General features: G+C 43.7%; 1 protein-coding gene across 3 annotated transcripts in view; it reads left to right on the forward strand.

Annotated features, from left to right (window-relative positions):
- Nucleotides 1-5027: 5027 nt before the first annotated feature.
- LOC145352739 (metastasis-associated protein MTA1-like) overlaps nt 5028-24076 on the forward strand; it is a 112262-nt gene continuing 93213 nt past the window's right edge. For 2 of the 3 annotated variants that reach the window (XM_080203001.1, XM_080203002.1), the window contains exon 1: nt 9986-10075. The gene's annotated coding sequence lies outside the window, so the exon portion shown is untranslated. Of the gene's footprint in view, nt 5092-9981; nt 10076-24076 lie in introns of those variants that run through there. The other variant, XM_080203003.1, reaches the window with a different exon arrangement.

The raw sequence follows: 24076 nt of genomic DNA on the forward strand, positions 1-24076 counted from the left end.
AGACTCCAGCGATTTCCTCCCTTGCTTCTCTCAGTATTCTGGGATATATCCCATCAGATCCTGGGGACTTGTCTACCTTAATATTTCGCAAGAAACCCAATACTCCTCTTTTTTGACCTCAATATGACTCAAACTATCTACACACCCTTTCCCAGACTCAACATCCACCAAGTCCTTCTCTTTGGAGAATACTGACGCAAAGCATTCATTTAATACTTTGTCCATTTCCTCTGGCTCCACGCATACATTCCCTGCCTTGTCCTTGAGTAGGCCAACCCTCTCCCTGGCTACCCTCTTACTCTTTACATATGCCTTTTAAAAGCCTTGGGATTTTCCTTAATCCTGCTGGCCAATGCTTTTTCATGACCCTTTTAGCCCTTCTTAATCCTTGCTTAAGTTTCTTTCTACTTTCAAACCTTTGGTAAACACCAAGCTTTGAGTCATAGGATATGGATTTGCATTTAATTGGGCATTTTTCGTAGTGTTGGGATGTTTTCAAGCACATCCCACCCCGTGAATTACTTTAGAAATGCAGTAACCTGTCATGTGGGCAACCACAACAACTCATCTGAGCAGAGTAAGATCTCACAAACAGAAAACGAGAGAAATGACCAGTTAACATGCAGCCATTATGTTATTTTAATGTCCAACTGAATCTGCATCTCCAACAAAAATCAAAGCTAACACTCCAATGAGGGAATGTTGTCAGAGATGTTGGGCAGGATTCTCCAGCTGCAAGCGCTCCAAGACTGGAAATTTCTACCTGTGTTGCACCTTCCCGTGCAATCGTAGGAGGTGCAATACCTGCACCTTTACCTCCTCCCTGCTCCCAGTGTATCCCAGACACACTTTTCAGATGAAGCGGCACATCATGTGCACGTTCTTTAATTTGGTCTGTTGTATTCACTGCTCCCAGTGTGTGTACTGTGCATCGGAGAGAGCAAATGCCAACTGGGTGACTGCTTTGCAGAACACCTTTGGTCCGTTCACAAGCAGGACCCAAACTTTCATGTCGCCTGCCATCTCCACACACCACCCTGCTCTTCTATGTCTATCCTTGGTCTTTTCCAATATTCTATTGAAGCCTGATGCAACCTGGAGGAATGGCACTTCATCTTCCATTTGGGCACGTTACAGCCTTCCAGACTGAACGTTGAGATCAACAACTTCAGAGCATGAACTCTCCTCTTTACTTTCACCCCATTTCCATTTATTTTATTTCATTCCTTCTTTTCATCCTATACATCTATTTTTAATACTTCATGTTCTTATTTTCATTTTTCCACTTGCTCTCCATTTTGTCTAAAGAACATAAGAAATAGGAACAGGAGTAGGCCATCTAGCCCCTCGAGCCTGCCCTGCCATTCAATAAGATCATGGCTGATCTGTCGTGGCTCAGTTCCACATTCCCGCCCTCTCCCCATAACCCTTAATCCCCTTGCCTATCAAAAACCTATCAACCCGTGTCTTAAATATATTTAGCAAGGCAGCCTTCCCCACTTCAACGGGCAGAGAATTCCAGAGATTCACCACCCTTTGAGTGAAGAAGTTCCTCCTCAACTCCGTTCTAAACCACCCCCCCTTTATCTTGAGGCTGTGCCCTCTAGTCCTACTGTCCTTTCTGAGCGGGAAGAGCCTCTCCACCTCTATCCTATCCATCCCATTCATCATCTTATATGTCTCAATGAGATCTCCCCTCATTCTTCTAACTCTTAACGAGTACAAGCCTAGTTTATTCAGCCTCTCCTCATAGTTCAACCCCCTCAACTCTGGTATCAGCCTAGTAAACCTCCTCTGCACTCCCTCCAAGCCCAAAATATCCTTGCGTAAGTGTGGCGACCAAAACTGCACACAGTACTCCAGCTGCGGCCTCACCAGTGCCCTGTACAGCTGCAGCAAGACCTCCTTACTTTTATATTCAATCCCCCTCGCTATGAAGGCCAGCATCCCATTTGCCTTCCTGACCACCTGCTGCATCTGCAGGCTGTGTTTTTGCGACTCATGCACAAGGTCCCTCTGCACCGTCGCCTGCTGCAGTTTTTCGCCATGTAAGTAATAGTCCTTCCTACCATTATTCCTACCAAAGTGGACAACTTCACATTTGCCAACATTAAATTCCATTTGCCAGTTCCTGGCCCATTCGCCCAGCCTATCTAGATCCTTCTGCAGACTCTCCACACCCTCCGCGCAATTTGCCGTTCCATCAATCTTGGTGTCTTCAGCAAATTTCGACACCATACACTCGGTTCCCTCCTCCAGATCATCTATATAAATGGTAAATAACTGAGGCCCCAGTACCGACTCCTGGGGCACTCCACTAGTCACCAACTGCCAATCTGAATAGCACCCATTGACCCCCCCCACTCTCTGCCTCCTATTTGACAGCCAATCCCTTATCCACGCTAACACCCTACCCCCAACTCCATGCCCCTGACCTTCTGTAATAACCTCTTGTGAGGCACCTTAACAAACGCCTTCTGCAAATCAAGAAACACCACATCCACCAGCTTTCCTCTATCCACCGCCCTAGACACATCCTCATAGAACTCCAATAAATTCGTCAGACACGACTTCCCCTTAACGAAACCATGCTGCGTCTGCTCTGTCAAACAATTCTCCTCAAGATGCCTCGCTATTTTCTCCTTGATCATGGATTCTAACATTTTTCCTACAACAGATGTTAAACTAACCGGCCTATAATTCCCTGCCTTTTGCCTGCCACCCTTCTTAAACAACAGCGTAACATTAGCCGTTTTCCAATCTTCCGGCACTTCCCTGGAATCCAGCGATGTTTGGAAAATAATCACCAAGGCATCCACTATCACCTCCGCCATTTCTTTCAGAACCCTTGGATGCATTCCATCCGGTCCTGGGGACTTGTCCACAATCAGTCCCTCCAGTCTGTCAAGCACTGCCTCTCTAGTAACAATAACATCATTCAGGCCCTCCACTCCTACCATCTTTCCATCGCTAACACCCGGCAAATTATTCACGTCCTCCTCCGTGAAGACCGAAACAAAAAAGTTATTCAAGGCCTCAGCCATTTCCCCATCCCCTACCACTAAGTCCCCCCTCTCATCCTCTAAGGGTCCAATGTTCACCCTAGTCAGCCTCTTCCTTTTTATATATTTATAAAAACTCTTACTATCCTTTTTTATATTAAGCGCTAGCCCAGCTTCATAGTTTCTCCTACCCTTCTTTATCAACTTCTTTGTCATTCTTTGTTGACATTTAAACCTCTCCCAATCCTCTTCTTGCCCACTACTCTTAGCTACTCTAAACGCATTCGCTTTTAATTTAACACTTTCCTTTACCTCCTTCGTTATCCACGGCTGATTATCTCTCCTCCTACAATCCTTTTTAACCATCGGAATAAATTTCTGCTGAGCACCAAGAAAGATCTCCTGAAAGATCTTCTTAAAGATCATCCACTGTTCCTCAACAGACCTGCCTTCCAATGCGCTGCCCGAATCAACATTTGCCAATTCCTCTCTCATCCTACCGTACTCCCCTCTGTTCAACCAAAGGACACATGTCCGGGAACCCACTTTCTCCTCCTCCATCTGCAACAGAAACTCCACCATACAATGATCACTCTTCCCAAGAGGATCCTTCACCACAAGGTCCCTAATTCTACCCGCCTCATTACGTAACACCAGATCCAAGATAGCTCGCTCCCTCGTCGGCTCCAACACACACTGTTCAAGGAAACTATCCCGGCAGCATTCCAAGAACTCTTCCTCAAGCGCGTCGCGTCCAACATGGGTCGACCAATCAATATGTAGATTGAAATCCCCCATAATTATTGCCGTTCCATTCCTGCACGCCGCATTTATTTGCGCGTTAACAGCCCGCCCCACCTCCAGATCATTATTTGGGGGCCTAGAAATAACACCCACCAGCGTCTTCCTCCCTTTGCTGTTCCTAATCTCCACCCACAACGATTCCACTTTCTGCTCTTTGGCTCCTATATCATCCCTTACTACCACCCTGATGCTATCCTTAATCAGCAGAGCTACGCCCCCCCCTTTTTCCTCCTGCCTATCCTTCCTAAACACTTGATACCCCTGTACATTCAGCTCCCAGTCCCTGTCACCTTGCAGCCACGTCTCTAATGGCCACCAGATCATATCCATTTGTGCTGATCTGCGCCACCAGTCTTCTAAACTCTCCTCACCTCATTGTAATACACTTGTCCTATTTTCTTTGTTTTTATCTCTGACGATGGGTCATCTGGACCTGAAACGTTGGCGCTATTTTCTCTCCATAGATGCTGTCAGACCTGCAGTTTTACCAGCATTTTCCGTTGTTGTATCATACAATACAGTTTGTTCTAATTTAGGCTTGGAGGGCTGAAGGACCTGTTCCTGTGCTGTAATTTGTTTTAGAATGGGAATGGAGGGATATAGTCCCCGGAAGGGTAGGGGGTTTTAGTTGAGTCGGGCAGCATGGTCAGTGCAAGGCCAAAGGGCCTGTTCCTGTGCTGTAATTTTCTTTTTTCTTTGTTTCATTATTGTAAGCAAGGACTAGGCCTGGTAAGCACTATTTGAACATATTGTTGTCAATGGGGAATTGGGTTTGAAGCTGACTGCAGGACATGTGCATGATTCTTAGCTACTTTGAACTTCAGGAGCCACAGCAACAAAATGTTTGTGTAAGATGCCACACGATACAAAAACAACACCAAGTTAAAGCAGTCACAATTTTTGAACTTTGAGGTCATGCTTCCTTAACCCAGTTTCAGATTCTGAAGCATTGATGTGATAGAAGCCCTCCCAACTAAACTAGAAGATGACTTGTTACAATCAGTGATACGGTTGTGTGTGAAGTTTTTATCTGAATTGTGATGGAATAAAACATTGGTGACTCTCAATACGTGATGTGGCTCACCTGGAATTTTCTATAAACTTATTCAGGCAAAGTCCTTGTTGCATTTCTGATTGTTCACAAGCTAGATGTTTAGCCAATATGCAAGTAGATGGCTTTTGCTTTTCTCTGATTGACAATTATTTTTACTTTGTAGATTATGTCTTTTTTGAAAACTCTTCAAGCAATCCATTCTTAATAAGAAGGATAGAGGAACTGAACAAGGTAATGATCTGCACATTGAAATTCTGTTGCATTAGCAAGCTTTACATTATCAATTTTTAATGGTTTATGCAGAGTTGTGGTCTTTCAATTCTGTATATTATGGGTGTAAATGGGAACTTAATTGTAGTCCTTTAAAGATCTATAAAATGTCATTCCAGGGGATTTACTATCAGTTTTCCTTAACTATGCACTTCTGAACTGGAAGCATCATGATTTGTTGTGCATACGCACGATGCCATAGTAGCCTGTCTTCAATGTGATATACAGAATATTTTGTTCCCTCTGTAACACACTCTTCATAATTGTTTAACATATACCCTAGTCTTAACGCATTTCTACATTTTGTTACTTTCCATGTAACATGCTATCTTGTTGAGAAAAGATTTTCCATGCTTTATAGGATAATCCTGGAGCACTGGGAGGTAGAATCACTTAAAGTGATCCAGATATTGAACTGTGAACAACTAGGACAATGAGATGCAGTCAAACCTTCAGCTATCAGATTTAAGTTTGTGGAGATAGAAATTGCACTGGGGATGCAAGGATCATGGGGCACTCACAGAAGTGAAACAGTGATTTAAGTTACTGAAAAAGGAATCCAGGGGCCTGAATTAATGATTTGCAGACATGGTTTCAAACCCTACCATGGCAGTTAGCTTCAGTTAAATTCATAAGAGTTAGTGTCAGTAATGCTGATTGTATAGCTACCAGGCTGTCAGGGGGAAAAAAAACATTTGTTTCACTTGTGGGAGTGGTTTTTGGGCCTCCTAGCAGTAACCACACTGTAGAATGTGGTATACAGGAGGACATGGTGGGGGCCTGTGAGAAAGATATAGTGATATTCATGGGTTATTTCAATCTATATATAGACTGGACAGCTCAGATTAAGAAAGGTAGCCTGCCTGATGGGATTGTAGAGCATTTTTGGGACAGTTTCTTAGACCAGTACACTTCAGCACCAACCAGAAAACGGGCTATACTAGATCTGATAATGTGCAATGAGACAAGATTAACTAATGATCTCGTAATGAGGCACCTCAAGGTAGTTGGGATGGAGTTGAGCCTTGTATTTTAAACTTAAATAAGGGTATTTATCAAGGCATAAAGATAGAATTGACTAAAGTGAATGGGAAATTAGGTTAAGGGATAGATCGTAGAAATGTAATGGCAGACATTTAATGAGATATTTCCAAATACTTAGAAAATATACATCAAATTTAATCACCATACTTTCAGACCTTTCATCCAAGTCATTTATATAAATTGTTAAAAGTTGAGGGCCCAGCACTGATCCCTGTGGCATACCACTCATCACATCCTCCCAACTAGAAAAAGACCAATCATGCCAACTCTGTTACTTGTTAGCTAGCTAGCCAACCTTCAGTCCAAGCCAGCATATTACCCACCACACTATGAGTTTTTATTTCAGTCAATTAATTTTGATGTGGCACCTTACAAATGCCTTGTAGAAATCTAAGTACAGTACATCTATTGGTTCCCCTTTATCCATAGCACATCTGACTCCTTCAAAGGACCCCAATAATAGCTGCAGAGATAGTTGATATGCCAGTTATGATTTTCCAAAATTCCTTTAATTCTGGAAAGGTCTCATTAAATTGGAAGGTGGCAAATATAACACAGGTTTTAAAGAAAGGAGGAAGAGAGAAAACAGAGAAATGCAGTCATTTGGAAAATGCTGGAATCTATTATAATGGAAGTCTTAACAACGCAGTTAGGAAAGTGTAATAGCACAAGTCAACGTGGTTTTACAAAAGGGAATCCCTGTTTGAGAAATCTATTAGTATTTGTTGAGGATGTAACTAGTAGGAAGATGAAGGGGGAACAGAAGATGTAGCATACCTGGATTTCCAAATGACATTCAAAAAGGCGCCACAGGAAAGTTGTAACAGGTAAGATAAGGATCCAGGGAGTTGGATGTAATATATTAGTATGATACATGTTTGGTTATTGGAGAGGAATTGAAGAATGGGTATAAACAGAGCATTTTCAAGATGGCAGACTGTGACTAGTAGAGTGCTGCAAGAATCAGTGCTGGGGCCTCAGTTATTTATAAGCTATGTTAATGACTTACATGTAAAGACAAAGTTTTTCTGAGTTTGCTCATTATACAAAGTTAAGTGGAAAGGTAAGCTGTGGGGAGGGCACAGAGAGGTTGCAGAGAAAAATAGACAGGTTAAGTGAATGGGTAACGAAATGGAAGATGGTATGTAATGTGGGGAAGTGTGAAGCTGTTCACTTTGGTCAAAAGAGTAGAAAAACAGAATATTTTTTGACAGATGTGAAACATGTAAATGTTGATGTCCAGAAGGACATGGGTATGCTTGTACAAGGAACACAGCAAGTTAGCATGCAGATGGAGCAAGCAATTAGGAGTCAGAATGGCGTGTTGGCCTTTACTGCAGATGGATTGGAATACCAGGGATTAAAGAAGTCTTGCTACAATTCAGGGCTTTGGTGAAATTGCAACTAGAATACTGTGTGCAGTTTTGATCTCCATGTTTAAAAAGCATATATTTGCATGGAAGCAGTGGAACGAAGGGTCACTAAATTAGACCCCATGATGAGAGGATTGTCTGTGAAGAGAGGCTGAGTATATTAGATCTATATTCTCTGGAGTTCAGAAGAATCAGGCAATCTCATTGGAACCTACAAGATTCTCATGGGGCTTGATAGAATAGGCACTGAAAGATAGTTTCCACTGGCCAGGAAATCTAGAATATTGGGACACAGTCTCAGGATAGATAACGGTTGATCGTTTGGGACTGAGATGAGGAAAAATGACTTCACTCAAATAGCTGTGAAAATTTGGAATTGGAGGGTTGTGGATGTTCCCATCACTTAATGCATTTTAAGTTGGGATAGACAGAAATTGGGACTCTCAAAAAAATCAAGGGTTGGGCAAAAGTGGAGTTAAAGCCAGGTCGTATTGCGTGGCGGAGCAGGTTCGATGGGCTGTATAGTCTGCTCCTGCTCCTTGTGTTCTTGTATCTTGTGTTCTTTAGCCAGTATAAAATTTTGTTCCTTAATCACTCCTGTGAAGTGACTAAGGATGTTTTGTTACATTGAGGGTGTCAAATCATTGCAAGCAGTTGTTGTGGTATGATACACCCAGTGATAGGATAAACTCAGCACAACTGAAACTGTTGCATTTTGATATGTTCTGCAGTTTTGCTTGTGTTAATTGAGTCCCTGATGGATAGAGAAACTGCTTTGTGTTCTTTTAAAGTCCACATTTCCAGATGTTAGTCCTGCTGTTGCGCTATGTTAGCTGATTCCAGCCAGAAATGGTACAGAACAAGGCTAGGGGGAGGAATAACTAGCACCGTAAGTGAGTATTCCCTGGGTGAGGGAAAAAAATCAAATAAGGCATAATCCCTGTTCTTGATCATTACCCATGTACTTCTCTTCTGTGGGGTGAGGACAGTATGTGGGGTCTACATAGTTGAATGGCCAGCTCATCAATGCGTAAACTTACCTGTGAAGAATGGTCACTTGAGTGAGTTATCAGAAGATCACATTAGTCTGCCAAAGGACCTCCTCCTTTACAGTTCAGTGCTTCACACTAACGGTTGCACAGTGGTTTACCCTGTTGTCTTACAGCACCAGGGATCAGAGTTCAGTTATAGCCTTGGGTAACTGTGTGTAGTCTGCATGTTCTCCCCATATCTGTGTTTCCTCCGGATGCTCCAGTTTCCTCCCATAGTCCAAAAGACGTGCAGGTTAGGTGGATTGGCCATGCTAAATTGCCCCTTAGTGACCTGAGATATGTAGATTAGGGGGATTAGTGGGGTAAATATTCTACCCAAGGGTGTGAACAACCGGCTTATGACATTACAGCTTCCACTACAGAACAGAAACCAAGCCATCCTGATCAGTGCCTATGCCCCCACGATGAACAACCCAGACAAGATGAAAGACAAGTTCTATGAAGAACTAGACGCCCTACCATGAGCAGTGAGCAGTACCGACAAGCTGATCTTGCTTGGCAATTTCAATGCAAGAGTAGGGTATGACTCTGCAACCTAGCAGGGAGTCATTGGGAGGCATGGAGTGGGCAAGCGTAACAGTAATTGCCTAGTCTTAATGAAGACCTGTGCAATACACAGCCTCCTCATCACCAACACAACCTTCCGTCTGCCTACCCATAACAAGACCTCTTAGATGCACCCCCGCTCTAAGGATTGGCATCTTATCAGCTATGTCATTGTCAGGAGAAAAGACAGGCAGGATGTCAGAGTGATCAAGGCCATGTGTGGTGCTGACTGTTGGACAGATCACAGGCTCATTGTCTCCAAAATGAGGCTTAGAGTCAGACCCAAGAGGCAACCACAAGGAAGCAAGGTTATGAAAAGAATCAATGCGGCCAAGCTAAAGAACCACCAGTGCAACAGCTACAATGCCTACACAAGTCTGTCCAATATGTGCCAGGACGTTCCATGCCCGAATTGGCCTGATCAGTCATCTTCGGACACACAGCAACTAGCCTCAAAATGACTAATGGTGTTGAGGTCCTCATCGATGACGATCGACGAATGAACATAGTCTGCATGTTCTCCCCATATCTGTGTTTCCTCTAGATGCTCCAGTTTCCTCCCACAGTCCAGAAGACGTGCAGGTTAGGTGGATTGGCCATATGTAAATTAGGGGGATTAGCGGGGTAAATACGGGGATAGGACTGGAGAGTGAGCCTAGGTAAGATGCTCTGTCAGAGAGTCGGTGCAGATTCAATGGACTGATGGCCTCCTGCACTGTAGGGATTGTATGAACATTGTATGTGCCAGTTGTCTTCAGAGCCCTGTCTGTTCACTATTTCACTGCAGCATTTTTTGTAATCTAATCTCCTCAGTGCCCTTTCTTTCACTATTTCAGACTGTCAATGGCAATGTGGAAGCAAAGTGCGTTTGTTTCTACCGGAGACGTGACATTTCAAGCAGCCTTATTGCACTTGCCGACAAACATGCGAGTAAGTGTTATTTTAACATACTCATTCTCCTGATATAGCAACTGTTAGTGAGATTTGCATTATTGTCCATTTCCAGTTGTCCGTTACAGATGAGTAGAGAATTCTAATGTTTGACCTTGTGTTGATGAAAGAATGATATATATCTAAGTCAAGATGGTGTATAACATGGAGAGGTACCTGGAGATTCTGATGGTCTCATGCACCTGTTGTCTTTGTCCTTCGTCAGGGGTTTCCAAATTATGGGTTGTTAACCCCGGTGAGGTCACAGATAGCGTTTGGGGGGGGGGTCACCAGCTCTCCCTCCACTGGGCCACCAATAATGACTGTGATGGGGAAGCTCTGGCAGGACAGCCCTGGACTCTGGCTGTTGGCACCAAACATCCCACGGCAGACAGTAAACTCAAAGGGCTCTTTAATCTCAGAAATCACTCTAAGCAGTTGAGTGCTGAACTGGCCCGGAATATTAATACACCGACTTGGCGCAGGCAGAGACAGGCAAGAGTAACTCTGCACAACTCTGCGTGAGATCACACAGTTCAACCAGGAAGGTGAACGGTGGCTTCAGACTTTACTGTGTTTCTGCTCCTGTCTATTTACTTTGGGCTGGCGACTCTGCTTCACAGGCACTGACAACTAGACCAAAAATAGTGAGTGTGAGAAGATGGCAATGAGGGCTTTGGTGGTGGAAGACAGGCCGATTACAGTGTGTGCAGTGGTAGCAGTCAGGGCAGGAGTGAGGACAGGGACTGATGACTCTGTGTGTGGGGGACAGGGCTAATAACACGTGGGAAGGGGAAAGAGGCTGATTATTTTGTAAACGGGGGTAGTGGTCCTTGGGAAATGTGGAGGTCTTGGCTAAAATCTACATGAATACAAGTATTTTAAAAACATTTTCATATTTATGTGATGTATGTATATATATTGATCCATAATATACAAATTTTAATAATTATATACTGAGTGTTATCATAGAATCCCTACAGTACAGGAGACCCTTTCCCCTTCCCACACGTGATATTAGCCCTGTCCACCACACATACAGTAATCAAACCCTGTCCTCACTCCTCTCCCCCCGACCACTACCCATCGAGCAATCCCAGACAGGCCCTATCCACGTAACTCCACACATTTACCCTGCTAGTCCTCCTGCACTAAAAGGCAATTTAGCGTGGTCAATCCGTCTAACCCTAAAGTTATGCTACTTTATTTCCGATTTGTTTTTGTTGATGTCAGGGGTCATGTTAATTTCAAATGTTAAAATGAGACCACGTTGGAAAGTTGTTTGGGAAGCTGTAGGTAGTGGAGGTTGTGGGTTTGCAAGGTGCCATGAGAAGAAACTTAAGCCTCTGTATCCTGCAGCTAAGAGCCTTGAGGTTTAAGGTGATAACTAGGCTGCTTGAATGGTGTCAAGCTTCTTGAGTTGTGGGAGTTGCACTCATCTAGGCATATGGAAAATATTCCTTTATGCTCACCAAGGCTTTTAAGTAACTGATCCAGTTCAGCTGATAAATAGATATCCCCAGGATGTTGATGGCAGTCAATCTGGCTGAATGTTAGTGGGAGGTTATTCTCTCTCACTGTAGATGGTCATTGCCTATATGGTATGAATGTTCACTTGTCAGCTCAAAGATGCATGACATTCAAATCTTGCTACATGTGGACATGGACTGCTTCAGTATCTGAGGGGTTGCAAATGGAACTGAGCATTGTGCAATCATCAGTCAGTATCTCCGCTTCTGGCCTTTTTGTTGGAGGGAAGGTCAGTGGCGAAACAGCTGAAGATGGTTGGGCTCAGGACGCTGCCTTGAGGAGCTCTTACAGTAATATCCTGGGGCTGAGAGGAATGACCTGCAATAACCACAACCACCTTCCTTTGTGCTAGACATGACATGACTCCCCCCCCACCCCTCCTCCAAAGACTGCAATGAGGTCTGGGGTCGCTTCAACCTGGTGGAACCCAAACTGACATTGGTGAGCCGGTTATTAGTGATTAAGTGCCACTTGATAGCACTGCCAATGATACCTACCATCATTTTGCTGACGATTGTGAGTACACAGATGAGGCACTAATTAGGTAGATTCGAGTTGTGAACAGGATACATCTGTTTTTCCACATTGTTGTAGCTACACTGGAACAGCTTAGCCAAAGGTGTGACGACTTTAGGGGCACAAATCTTCAGCATTACTGTCAGAATGTTATCAGGATCAGAAACTTGGTTGTAACTAGTAAGCTCAGCCACCTCTTCACATTACAAGGAGCGAATAAACTTAGCTAAAATAAGGTGTTGTGTCTGCTGCACAGTCTGTTTTAACCCTTATATGATGGACAAAGAATTGCGACTAGACTTCTTGTTAGTACAACCAGTATCTATTTAAAACATTCAATCAATAATCACCTACCCAACCAACAATAAGTTATCTTACAGAAAATACTAAAGTTCAATATTAGGCCTTGACTTAACTTTGCATAACTGGCAAGTACCCAAGCAGATATTGGCCTTTATCTGTGCGCTGGTCTCAGTAGTCCTCTGTGGTCTTTTGATCTGGTCTGGCACTCTGGCTCTGGTCTTCCTTCCTTCTCAAGTGTGGTGGCTCTCCTCCTGCAGGTCGTTGCTGGCAATGGTCACTGTTGTTGTAGCTCATTCATGGTGTTAGAGAGAGAGAGAGCTTCTGTTGTGTAGCACCTTTTATACCCCATTGAGTTTCATGCCCCTTTTGGCCATTGCCAATCAATCAACCAGGAGTTGATCATCCTGATCAATAAAGTCCAATCGGGTACTGCCACACCAATCTCTGGGTGTGCCCTCAATGCCCATGTCTGTAGGTGCTGGGGGCACGTAGGACACACACCTCCCTCCCAAATAAGGAGTTACAGCGCCTCTATATCTGGTAAACAACCCAGTTTGACTAGGAAGTCCCTTTAGTCCTGGAAGATGGCCCATATCCTGTGTATTCAATCGTCTGAGTTGCAGCCTGTTTATCCCTGTCTTTTAGGCAGCAGCCTGCTGTTTTAGTACTTGCCCAATTTAATAAATTTAAATCGCCATTTTAGGTGGCCTGTTTGGCCACATTGGTATATGAGAGAGCCTGACCCTAAGTTTTGCGCTCAGATCAATAGCCCACTCCATACTTCAGACAAAGGTGTTTGCAAATGTTTCAGCCTTGTCTTTTGCACTTGTGTTTGTACTTTGTCATCGTTGAGGGAAGGGATGTTTATGTATACTCCTCCAGCTGTTGTTGAATGTTCTGCCATCCATTGTAGTAGGCCTGCTGTTTGTATTGTTTAGCATGAGTGTGGTCCTGTGTCATGACTTCAGTAGGTTGCATCCCATTTTTAGATGTGTCTGGTGTTGTTATATTCTTTCACAATCCTCATTATTCCAAGGTTGTTTACCTGGCTTGATAGTAAAGTGTGAGGGATAAGCTGAGCCATGAGGTCACAGATTGTGGACGAATATAATTCTGTTGATGGCCCACAGTGCTACCTGGATGCACAGTTTTGAACCTCTAGATCAGTTTTCGATCAACTTGCCTAGCATGGTTATAGTGCCATGCAATGTTATGGGGCATTACACCCAGCGTGAAGATGGGACTTGGTCTTCTCAAGAACTGTGTAGTAGTCACTCATGATGTGGAGATGCTGGCGTTGGACTGGGGTATAACAGAAAGAAATCCCACAACACCAGTTTAAAGTCCAAACACGTTTATTTGTAGCAAAAGCTGCAAGCTTTTGGGACAGCCTGTCCCTTCTTCAGGTGGCTGTAGTAGTCACTCATGCCAAGGCTTTCATGGACCACCAAGTTGATGGTGAGGATGAGATAAGTATGGAATGCTAGTCAATTTGAGGGAATGCCGTCAGAAGAAAATCCACAATGCTTGGGTATGTTCAACTGCACAGAGGACAGAAAGGCAGTCATTACAGAGGATTTTCTAAAAATTCATTCAGCCGGGGTGGATGTCACTGTTGGGCCAGCATTTATTGCCCATCCCGAATTGCCCTTGAATTGTGCTCGGCTGTTTCAGAGGGCATTTAGGAGTCCACCACATTGCTGAGAGTCTGGAGTCACATGAAGACCAGACCAGGTAAGGGCAGCAGATTTCCTTCCCTAAACAGCATTAATGAGCACCAATTGACAATGGTATCATGATCATCATTAATTTTATTGAATTCAAATTTCTGCCATGGTGGGATTTGAACCTGGGTCCCCAGAGCATTATGCTGGGTCTCTGGGTTATTAGTCCAGTGACAATACCATTGTGCCAGCATTCTCCAGGAAGATAAACAATTGTTTCTGAAACCACATTCATGAGTCCCTCCTGTCAGGTAAATGGTATCACTGAACGTTTGCAGGATAGGGAAAGGGCTGAAAAGGGTTTCATGAGCTAAGGAAAGATTAAGCAGGACCTCAAAAGTGGTAAGCTTCCAGTGCCACATGCTAGAGAGCGCAGAAGTAGGAAGATAGTGCAGGTGAAGGTGTAGCTGGAGAAGTGGTGCAAAGAGGGAGGGATTTTAATTCCGCATGCACTGGGATGTTCTGGGTGAGGAGGGCTCTGTGATAGTTGGATAAGTTTAACCTGAACAGGACAGGGACCAGTGCCCCCTCAGAAGTTAAGGCAAGAACAACAGAATATAACAACAGAAGGGAGAAATAAGATTTACAGAAACCGGAAAACAGTTCCACAACTAAGGATATGTGAAAAAAAGCAAGCACCAGATGGGAGAAAATGTCCTGTCTTTGGCTTTTGTCGGAGGAGCAAAACCCAGAGCCTGTGACAATGTCTCAAAATGTTGGCACTTTTGTCAGTTCCAGACTGAGAGTCCTCCTCCTGTTTCCTTCAGATCCTACTGTGCAATCCATCAAAACTAATTCTTTGTACTATGATTTCACTGTCCCTGACCTTTGTTTTATGTCTTTCTTTGTGCTCCCAGTTCTAAGTACTAAACTGAGCAGTACAGTTACTTAATTGTGCTGTTGGGAAGTTTTCTTTCAGAAGAGTTTCTTTCCCTATGTCCTTACATCTATTATACACTGGTGACTCCCAGCTCTACCTCACCATCACATCTCTCAACCCCTCCACTGTTGATATATTATTGGATTGTTCATTATTGTAGTGGATGTGCAGAAATTTCCTCCAATTAGAGATTGGGAAGATCAAAGCCATTCGCTGGAATTTTACCACCTCGTCTGCCATGGAATCGGACATCAGAAGGGGTAGACAACAGAAATGTCCGTTGACCTTGGGTGGGAATTTCTGGTCTTGCTCGAGTGAGGCCATAAAATTCTGCTCAATGTGTCTGTTCCTGCTCTAAATTTCATTTCCCTGACGACTGACACCATCCCTTTTCCTGGTTACCAGGTCACATTTATTTACTTCAATGTGTGCTATCAATTCATCTAATTTATTATGAATGCTATGCACATTCAGATAGAGAGCCTTATGTTTTGCATTTTTGTCATCTTTGTAACACATAGCCTTGAGTGTTGGTGTATTCTTGGGTTTTTATCTCACTGTCCCTTCCTGCTATTCTGTGACCCTCATTTTCCATTTTGCTATTATGATCTCTTGCCTTGAATCTACCCCTTGATTTGCCAGATCTTCTCAAGCTTGATACCTCACTCTCCCCCCGTTTTGGTTGAAGCCCCCTCTACTTTCTTAGTTATATGGTTTGCAAGAACACTCATCCCAAAATGGTTCAGGTGTCTATCACCCCAACAGATGTCCCCACTTTTCTCAGTACTGATGCCAGTGACCCATGTTCTGGAATCCACTTCTGCCACACCATCCTTTGAGCCACACATTAATCTCTCTACTCTTATTTATCCTATATCAATCTGCAAGTGGCTCAGGTAATAATAGTAAGAAGTCTCACAACACCAGGTTAAAGTCCAACAGGTTTATTTGGTGGTACAAGCCACAAGCTTTTGGAGTGCTGCCCCATCATCAGGTGAGTGAGAGTTGTGTTTACAAATAGGGCATATACAGACACAAACTCAATTTACAAGATAATGGTTCGAATGTGAATCTTCACAGGTAATCAGGTCTTAAAGGTACAGAGAATGTGAGGGGAGAGAGGGTTAACCACAGGTTAAAGAGATGTGTATTGTCTCCAGCCAGGACAGTTAGTGAGATTTTGAAATTCCAGGCAAGTCCTGGTGGTTACAGATGTTGTGACATGAACCCAAGATTCCGGTTGAGGCCTTCCTCGTGTGCAGAACTTGGCTATCAGTTTCTGCTCAAAGATTCTACATTGTTGTGACGATAATTCAGAGATTATTAACTTCAACGTTCTGTTTCTTAATTTGATGCCTAGTTCCTCATGCTGATCATGCAGAATATCTTTCCTTATCCTGCCTGCGTTATTTGTACCTACTTGTGCCTGACAACTGGATCCAAAACCGCCCCCTTCACCCCCGTAAATTCCTCTCCAGTCCTCCAGGCAAGCAACACTGCTGCCTCGCTGTTTGCTGCAGAGAACAATGTCCATCTCCCTCACTATACTGTCACTTACTACCACTATATTCCCCATTTGACAGCTGCTCATCTACTATGCCGATCTCACTTTTGTCCATAGATGTAAACCTATTGAACAACAAATGCAGAGGCCATTCCACTACTGTCTGCTCTGTCCCTTTACCTGCCTCACTCACGGTCATATCCTCCTGTCCCTCAGTTCTGCCCCAAACAGATGACCCTATTCTAAGAGGTAAGACTGTCCTCTGAAGCGAAGTGTACAGGTATTACAACCACACATGTGCATGCATGAATACGCCTTCCTTGCTGATTATACTTCCGCATACATGAGTCCTGAATCCTCTTGGTGTCCAGAAGCTCCCATGTTCCACAACTGGATAATAATACCTGTCTGGCCAATGCTACTCATGTTATTTAATTTATTTAATTTAATTACTTTGTTGATTAACTTAGAAGAATTCCTAACAATATTACAATGTACTGCACTTATTAAAGCTTGAACCACATACAACTGAAATTACACAGATGCGTTTTAGGTACTTATTTATATCTATTTAGCTGTAATTAATTAATAATCCTTAGTATCCCAAAAAAGTTACAACTGCTATTATAAAAAAACTTATTCTGAAGTAAACCTTTACAGTTAGAAATAAATTGTATCAGTGTTTAAATGATAAATGAGCAAAACAAGTAAAATGCTCACCAACCAAATATTTACGTAGTTATCTGTAACAGCACACTTGATTGTCCCCCAATCTAGATGATCACTGAGACCCAGCACCAGTGGCAGCCCAGTTCCACTCTCATTCTTGCTCTTTCCTGTCCTCTTTTATTCTCTTCCCCTGCACTGGCTCCTCTCGGCCCCTCTGTTCCCTGCGCTCTTTTACTTTTCCATTCTGCTGCCACTCTCAATCTTTCTTGTCTTTTACCTTCCCGGTTCCATTCTTACTGTTGCTGTTTCTCACAATCCTCTGATATTGACAGCTATGCCTTTAGCTTCCTGGTCCCCATGTTCTGCAACACCTTCCTTAAACCCATCATTGCTTTCTCCTCTATTCAGAACCTCCTTAAAACTTACTTCTTTGCTTCTCCAAATGATAATTTTTTAAAAATGCTGCTGTGAAGTAATTTGGAATGTCTTTCTACTGTGAAGACACTATATAAACATAACCTTTTGTTTCTAATTTACACACACATGCATGCAGCACTTAAGAATGCTGGGGGTTGTTGTTTTGACAGGCTGTGCTTCACTAGAGAGGCAGTAATTTTATTTGTTGCAAGATGAAGCAGTTAACAAGTCTGGATGCTAACTGTTTTACCATCAAACGCAAGAGCTACAATAAAAATCTAACTTCTTCCCTGGTTAGATAGGGACCACTGCCCCTTCCCCGGTGTTTTTCCTATACTACTTCCAGCTTATAACTAACTTTTTCCAAAAATATTCATAATTTTTTAAAGTACATTACATGACCATTCAAAATTGACATCACTTAAAGTGCAAAACAACATCTGTTTCTTCCAATATTGTGTTACTTACCATTTACAATTATTTTCAATTAATTTTTAAATTAATAAAAGCTTGGGGATCAGACGTTCCCTTGTTCATTCCTCAGGGAAATGAATTGACCAATCTGAGTCCACCACCCGGTTTGAATTTCAATAACGTGGGGCAGGTAACTGTTCCATGATGCATTCTCCATGGCAAAGCCTCTACCAGTTAAAGTCCACTTGCCAATCAATCACAGAACATAGAAAAACTACAGCACAAACAGGCCCTTCGGCCCACAAGTTGCGCCGAACATATCTCTACCTACTAGGCTTACCTATAACCCTCAATCTTACTAAGTCCCATGTACTCATCCAGAAGTCTCTTAAAAGACCCTGACGAATCCGCTTCCACCACCACCACCGGCAGCCGATTCCACGCACCCACCACCCTTTGAGTGAAAAACTTACCCCTAACATCTCCTCTGTACCTACTCCCCAGCACCCTAAACCTGTGTCCTCTTGTAGCAGCCATTTCAGCCCTGGGAAAAAGCCTCTGAGAATTTACCCAATCAATACCTCTCAACGTCTTATACACCTCTATCAGGTCACCTCTCATCCTTCGTCTCGCCAAGAAAAAGAGACTGAGCTCTCTCAACCTATCCTCATAAGGCATGCCACCCAATCCAGACAACATCCTTGTAAATCTCCTCTGCACCCTTTCTTTGGCTTCCACATCCTTTCTGTACTGAGGCGACCAAAACTGAGCACAGTACTCTAAGTGGGGTCTGACCAGGCCCTTATACAGCTGCAGGATTATCTCGCGACTCCTTAACTCAAGTCCTCGAAGACCAATACACCATAAGCCTTCTTAACCACATCCTCTACCTGCGAAGCCGATTTGAGAGTCCTACGAACCCGGACCCCAAGATCCTTCTAAGAGTCTTACCCTTAACATTATATTCCTTCATCCCATTTGACCTGCCAAAATGAACCACCACACACTTATCCGGGTTGAAGTCTATCTGCCACTTCTCCGTCCAGTCTTGCATCCTATCTATGTCTCACTACAACTTCTGACATCCCTCCAAACTATCCACAACATCTCTGACCTTTGTGTCATTGGCAAACTTACCAACCCGTCCCCCCACTTCCTCATCCAGGTCATTTATAAAAATCACAAAGAGCAAGGGTCCCAGAACAGATCCCTGGGGCACTCCACTGGTGACCGACTTCCATGCAGAAAAAGACCTATCTACAATCATTCTTCTGTGGGCCAGCCAGTTCTGGATCCACAAAGCAATTCCCCTTGGATACCATGCCCCCTCACTTTCTCAATAAGCCTTGCATGGGGGACCTTATCAAACGCCTTGCTAAAGTCCCTATAAACCACATCTACCGCCATTCCTTCGTCAATGTGTTTAGTTACATCTTCAAAAAACTCAACTAGGCTCGTAAGGCACAACCTGCCTTTGACAAAGCCGCGCTGACTATTTTTGATCATACAATACTTCTCTAAATGTTCATAAATCCTGTCTGTCAGGATCTTCTCCATCAACTTAGCGAGGCATCTTGAGAAGAATTGTTTGATAGAGCAGACGCAGCACGGTTTCGTTAAGGGGAAGTCGTGTCTGATGAATTTATTGGAATTCTATGAGGATGTGTCTAGTGCGGTGGATAGAGGGGAACTGGTGGATGTGGTGTTTCTCGATTTTCAGAAGGTGTTTGATAAGGTGCCACACAAAAGGTTGTTACAAAAGGTTAGGGGGCTTGGAGTTGGGGGTAGGGTGTTAGCGTGGATAGGGGATTGGCTGTCAAATAGGAGGCAGAGAGTGGGTGTCAGTGGGTGCTATTTGGATTGGCAGTTGGTGACTAGTGGAGTGCCCCAGGGATCAGTGCTGGGGCCTCAGCTATTTACCATTTATATAGATGATCTGGAGGAGGGAACCGAGTGTAAGGTGTCGAAATTTGCTGATGACACAAAGATAAGTGGAACAGCAAATTGTGCGGAGGGTGTGGAAAGTCTGCAGAGGGACCTAGATAGGCTGAGCGAGTGGGCGAGGACCTGGCAGATGGAATACAATGTTGGCAAGTGTGAGGTTATCCACTTTGGTAGGAATAATGGTAGGAAGGACTACTACTTACAGGGCAAAAAGCTGCAGCATGCTACGGTGCAGAGGGACCTGGGGGTCCTTGTGCATGATTCGCAAAAACCCAGCCTACAGGTGCAGCAGGTGGTCAGGAAGGCAAATGGGATGCTGGCCTTCATAGCGAGGGGGATTGAATATAAAAGTAGGGAGGTCTTGCTGCAACTGTACAGGGCACTGGTGAGGCCGCAGCTGGAGTACTGTGTGCAGTTTTGGTTGCCGCACTTGCGCAAGGATATTTTGGCCTTGGAGGAAGTGCAGAGGAGGTTCACTAGGCTGATACCGGAGTTGAGGGGGTTGAGCTATGAGGAGAGGTTGAATAGACTGGGCTTGTACTCGTTAGAGTTTAGAAGGATGAGGGGTGATCTCATTGAGACGTATAAAATGATGACAGGGATGGATAGGGTAGAGGTAGAGAGGTTCTTCCCGCTCAGAAAGGACAGCAGGACTAGAGGGCACAGCCTCAAGATAAGGGGGGTGCAGTTTAGAACAGAGTTGAGGAGGAACTTCTTCACTCAAAGGGTGGTGAATCTCTGGAATTCTCTGCCCATTGAAGTGGTGGAGGCTACCTCGCTAAATATATTTAAGACGCGGGTAGATAGGTTTTTGGTAGGCAAGGGGATTAAGGGTTATGGGGAGAAAGCGGGAAAGTGGAACTGAGCCACTTCAGATCAGCCATGATCTTATTGAATGGCAGGGCAGGCTCGAAGGGCTGGATGGCCTACTCCTGCTCCTATTTCTTATGTTCTTATGTTTCTTATGTTCTTAACTTACCAACCACTGAGGTTAGACTCACCGGTCGATAATTTCCTGGGCTATCTCTACTCTCTTTCTTGAATAGAGGAACCACATCTGCAATCCTCCGGAACCTCTCCTGTCTCCATCGATGATGCAAAAATCATCGCCAGAAGCTCAGCAATCTCTTCCCTCGCCTCCCACAGTAACCTGGGGTACATCTCATCCGATCCCGGCGACAGCACTGTCTTCTCTTTGTTCCCTTAATAATGAACAAAGAAAGGTACAGCACAGGAACAGGCCCTTCAGCCCTCCAAGCCTTTGCCAATCATGATGCTCTAACTAAACTGAAAAAAATCTTCCACCCTTACTTGGTCCATTTCCCTGTTTTCCCTCCCTATTCATGTACCCATCCAGATGCCTCTTAAATGTTGCTAATGTGCCTGCTTCCACCACCTCCTCTGGCGGTGCGTTCTAAACACCCACCACTCTGTGTGAAAAACTTAGCCCACACATCTACCTTAAATTTTCTCCCTTTCACTTTCAATGTGTGCGCCCTTGTAATTGACACTTCCACCCTGGGAAAAAGCCTCTGACTATCTGCCCTATCTATACCTTTTACTATTGGTAATTTCTTGTAAGCCATCCTGATGAGTGCAAAACAAAATGCTTCTTTTTTCAGTTATACTAAAGTTTTGTGCTGCGAAACAGCTATCAATATTTATAGTGTTTGTTACATGGATTTTGCAGTTTCCCTTCAGTGCACTATGGCTGAAGGTCTTTAGATGGAGAGGCCTTTCTTTGTGACAGTTGCCCCAAAACATCTGCTTCAGCTTTTGGTCTTCTTGGATTATGGAATGTGGTAGTCTGCAAGACTTGGCCTTGGACAACTTTGTACTGGAAGACCAAAGCATTTTGGGCAGACCAAAGAATGCCTTTAACCAAATTGATAGTCCACCCAGCCAAAGTGCTCTCTTCCCCTGTGGCCTTGACTGATCATCCTGTGTCTGTGCTTCCAATTTCATTTCACATGTAAAGCCTCTCAATATATAAGCAAACTTGCTTTTGGATTGTGTGAAGCTTGTAATCACACCCATCTGTCTTTACTTTCCTTGATCAACAGCTCTCAAGCTGTGATCAAATGGTCAGGAGCCCACACTATAAGACCAAATGTTCCTTTTGTCAGTATTTGTGCAAAATTATCATTTTGCTATTCTGTCACCCAAATATCACTTCAGCCTCAGTATCACCCACAACTTATTCCAGTTAGATTTGTAACAAATGAAATTTATTTGCTGTATATTTGAACCGTGCCACAAGCACATTACCATCTGCCTTGCTTTGAGTTCATACATTAAAAATGTAATTCTGCTATTACTCTGCTTCCTTACACGAATTTAGTATGGTTCTTTTTGTAGGTCCTGAATATGACTTCTGAGAACCTGCATATATTTCAGATTTTTGTTTTTAACATGTAGTTGACTTTAATATTGAAAAATGTTTAAATTTACTAAAGTTATTAGGATCTCCCTCCCCTGGCTTATCTGTGTCAGCATCAGTGGAACCTGGTTTGCACAGTGGTTAGCACTGCTGTCTCACAGTGCCTGGAACCCGGGTTCGATTCCAGCCTCAGGTGACTGTCTCTGTGGAGTTTGCACATTCTCCCTGTGTCTGCATGGGTTTCTTCTGGGTGCTCCAGTTTCCTCCCATGGTCCAAAAATATGCAAATTAACTGGATTGCCTCTTGGCACCCCAAGGTGTGCAAGTCAGGAGGATTAGAGGGCTAAATGCATGGGTTTAAGGGAATGGGGCAGTGGGCCTGTTGAAGGTGCTTTGTCAGAGATTCAGTGCAGACTTGATGGGCTGAATGGCCTCTGTAGATATGCCATCCCTACGCTAAAGGCGATAATGTTCATAAGTAGCAAGCATTTACTTCTGCTAATGTCAGGGAATAGGTGACCAGGAGAACAATCATTGTTCTATCAGTGTCTTGGATTTCTCTACCTAACAACACTGAGGAGACCATCATCACACAGATTTCAAGAAGTTCAAGAAGAAGACCCACCACTAAGCAGCTAGGAGCAGGTCATAAATTGTCAGTGCTGTCCACATGCCAAGAATGAACAACAAATTATGTAGGTGAGTTCTTGCTTCCTGGCAGCAGTCATGATTACTTTAATACAATCGTAATACTTGGGTTGTGTCAGGGAGAAGGCAAATTGGAAGGATGACTTAGCTGAGACAACTGAGATTTGTATGGATGGAATGAACTGCCAGAGGAGGTAATAGAGGCAGGTACAATTAAAGCATTTAAAAGACAGGTACATAAATAGGAAAGGTTTGGAGGGACATGGGCCAAATGCAGGCAACTGGGACTAGTACAGTTTAGGAAGCATGGTCAGCATGGACAAGTTGGGCTGAAGGACCTGTTTCCATGCTCTCTATGACAGCATTGAGCTTTTTCCACACCAATAGCAGACATAAAAGCCCAGTCACTTACTGTAGGAACTTAGGAGCAATATTTCAGATGTCCTGGACAGCTCCAGTGTGACCTGTACCTCTCTATCAGTGCTGTGTGTAAATCCACATCATTCAGTGTTGTGCGTAAATCTGTAATTATTAGGGGGCAGGGATTGATTTAGATCTGATTTCTCCTCCCACTACGCGTTCATAAACAGAAAGGTGTTTTCTATTTTTGATTTCCCTCTTTATAATTGATGGTGTATTTTCCATTTAAATGTGGAGTGTTCCAATTCTCTGTGCATAACTTGCACAGCAAACGCAAGACAAATTAAAATACCAGGGTTATTATTTCACATGCACACAACACATGGAGAGGACTTTTGTAACGTCCGCCCCATTTTGGCACTCGGAAATAATGGGATACAGGGTTAGATTACAATAAGATATAAGTTATGGTTTTAAATGAGTCCAGAATTAAAAGTCTAACGGAGGGTTTCCTCTGCAGATAGATTGGGTGACTCAGAGTGATGCATCTTTTCAGACGCGAGACACCCACAAGGGGTGGAGGCTCAGAGTTGAATTAGACTTGAAGTTACTAATTCCAAAGTTCCAGTAGTTCACAGTGCAGCTGAGGGCCAGGCAGTTGTACCTGGACAGAGCACTTCCTGCTGCTGACTGTTGATTTGATTTGATTTAT

This window comes from Carcharhinus amblyrhynchos, chromosome 14 (genome assembly GCF_965287045.1).
Source record: "Carcharhinus amblyrhynchos chromosome 14, sCarAmb.v2.hapA, whole genome shotgun sequence".
NCBI lineage: Eukaryota > Metazoa > Chordata > Chondrichthyes > Carcharhiniformes > Carcharhinidae > Carcharhinus > Carcharhinus amblyrhynchos.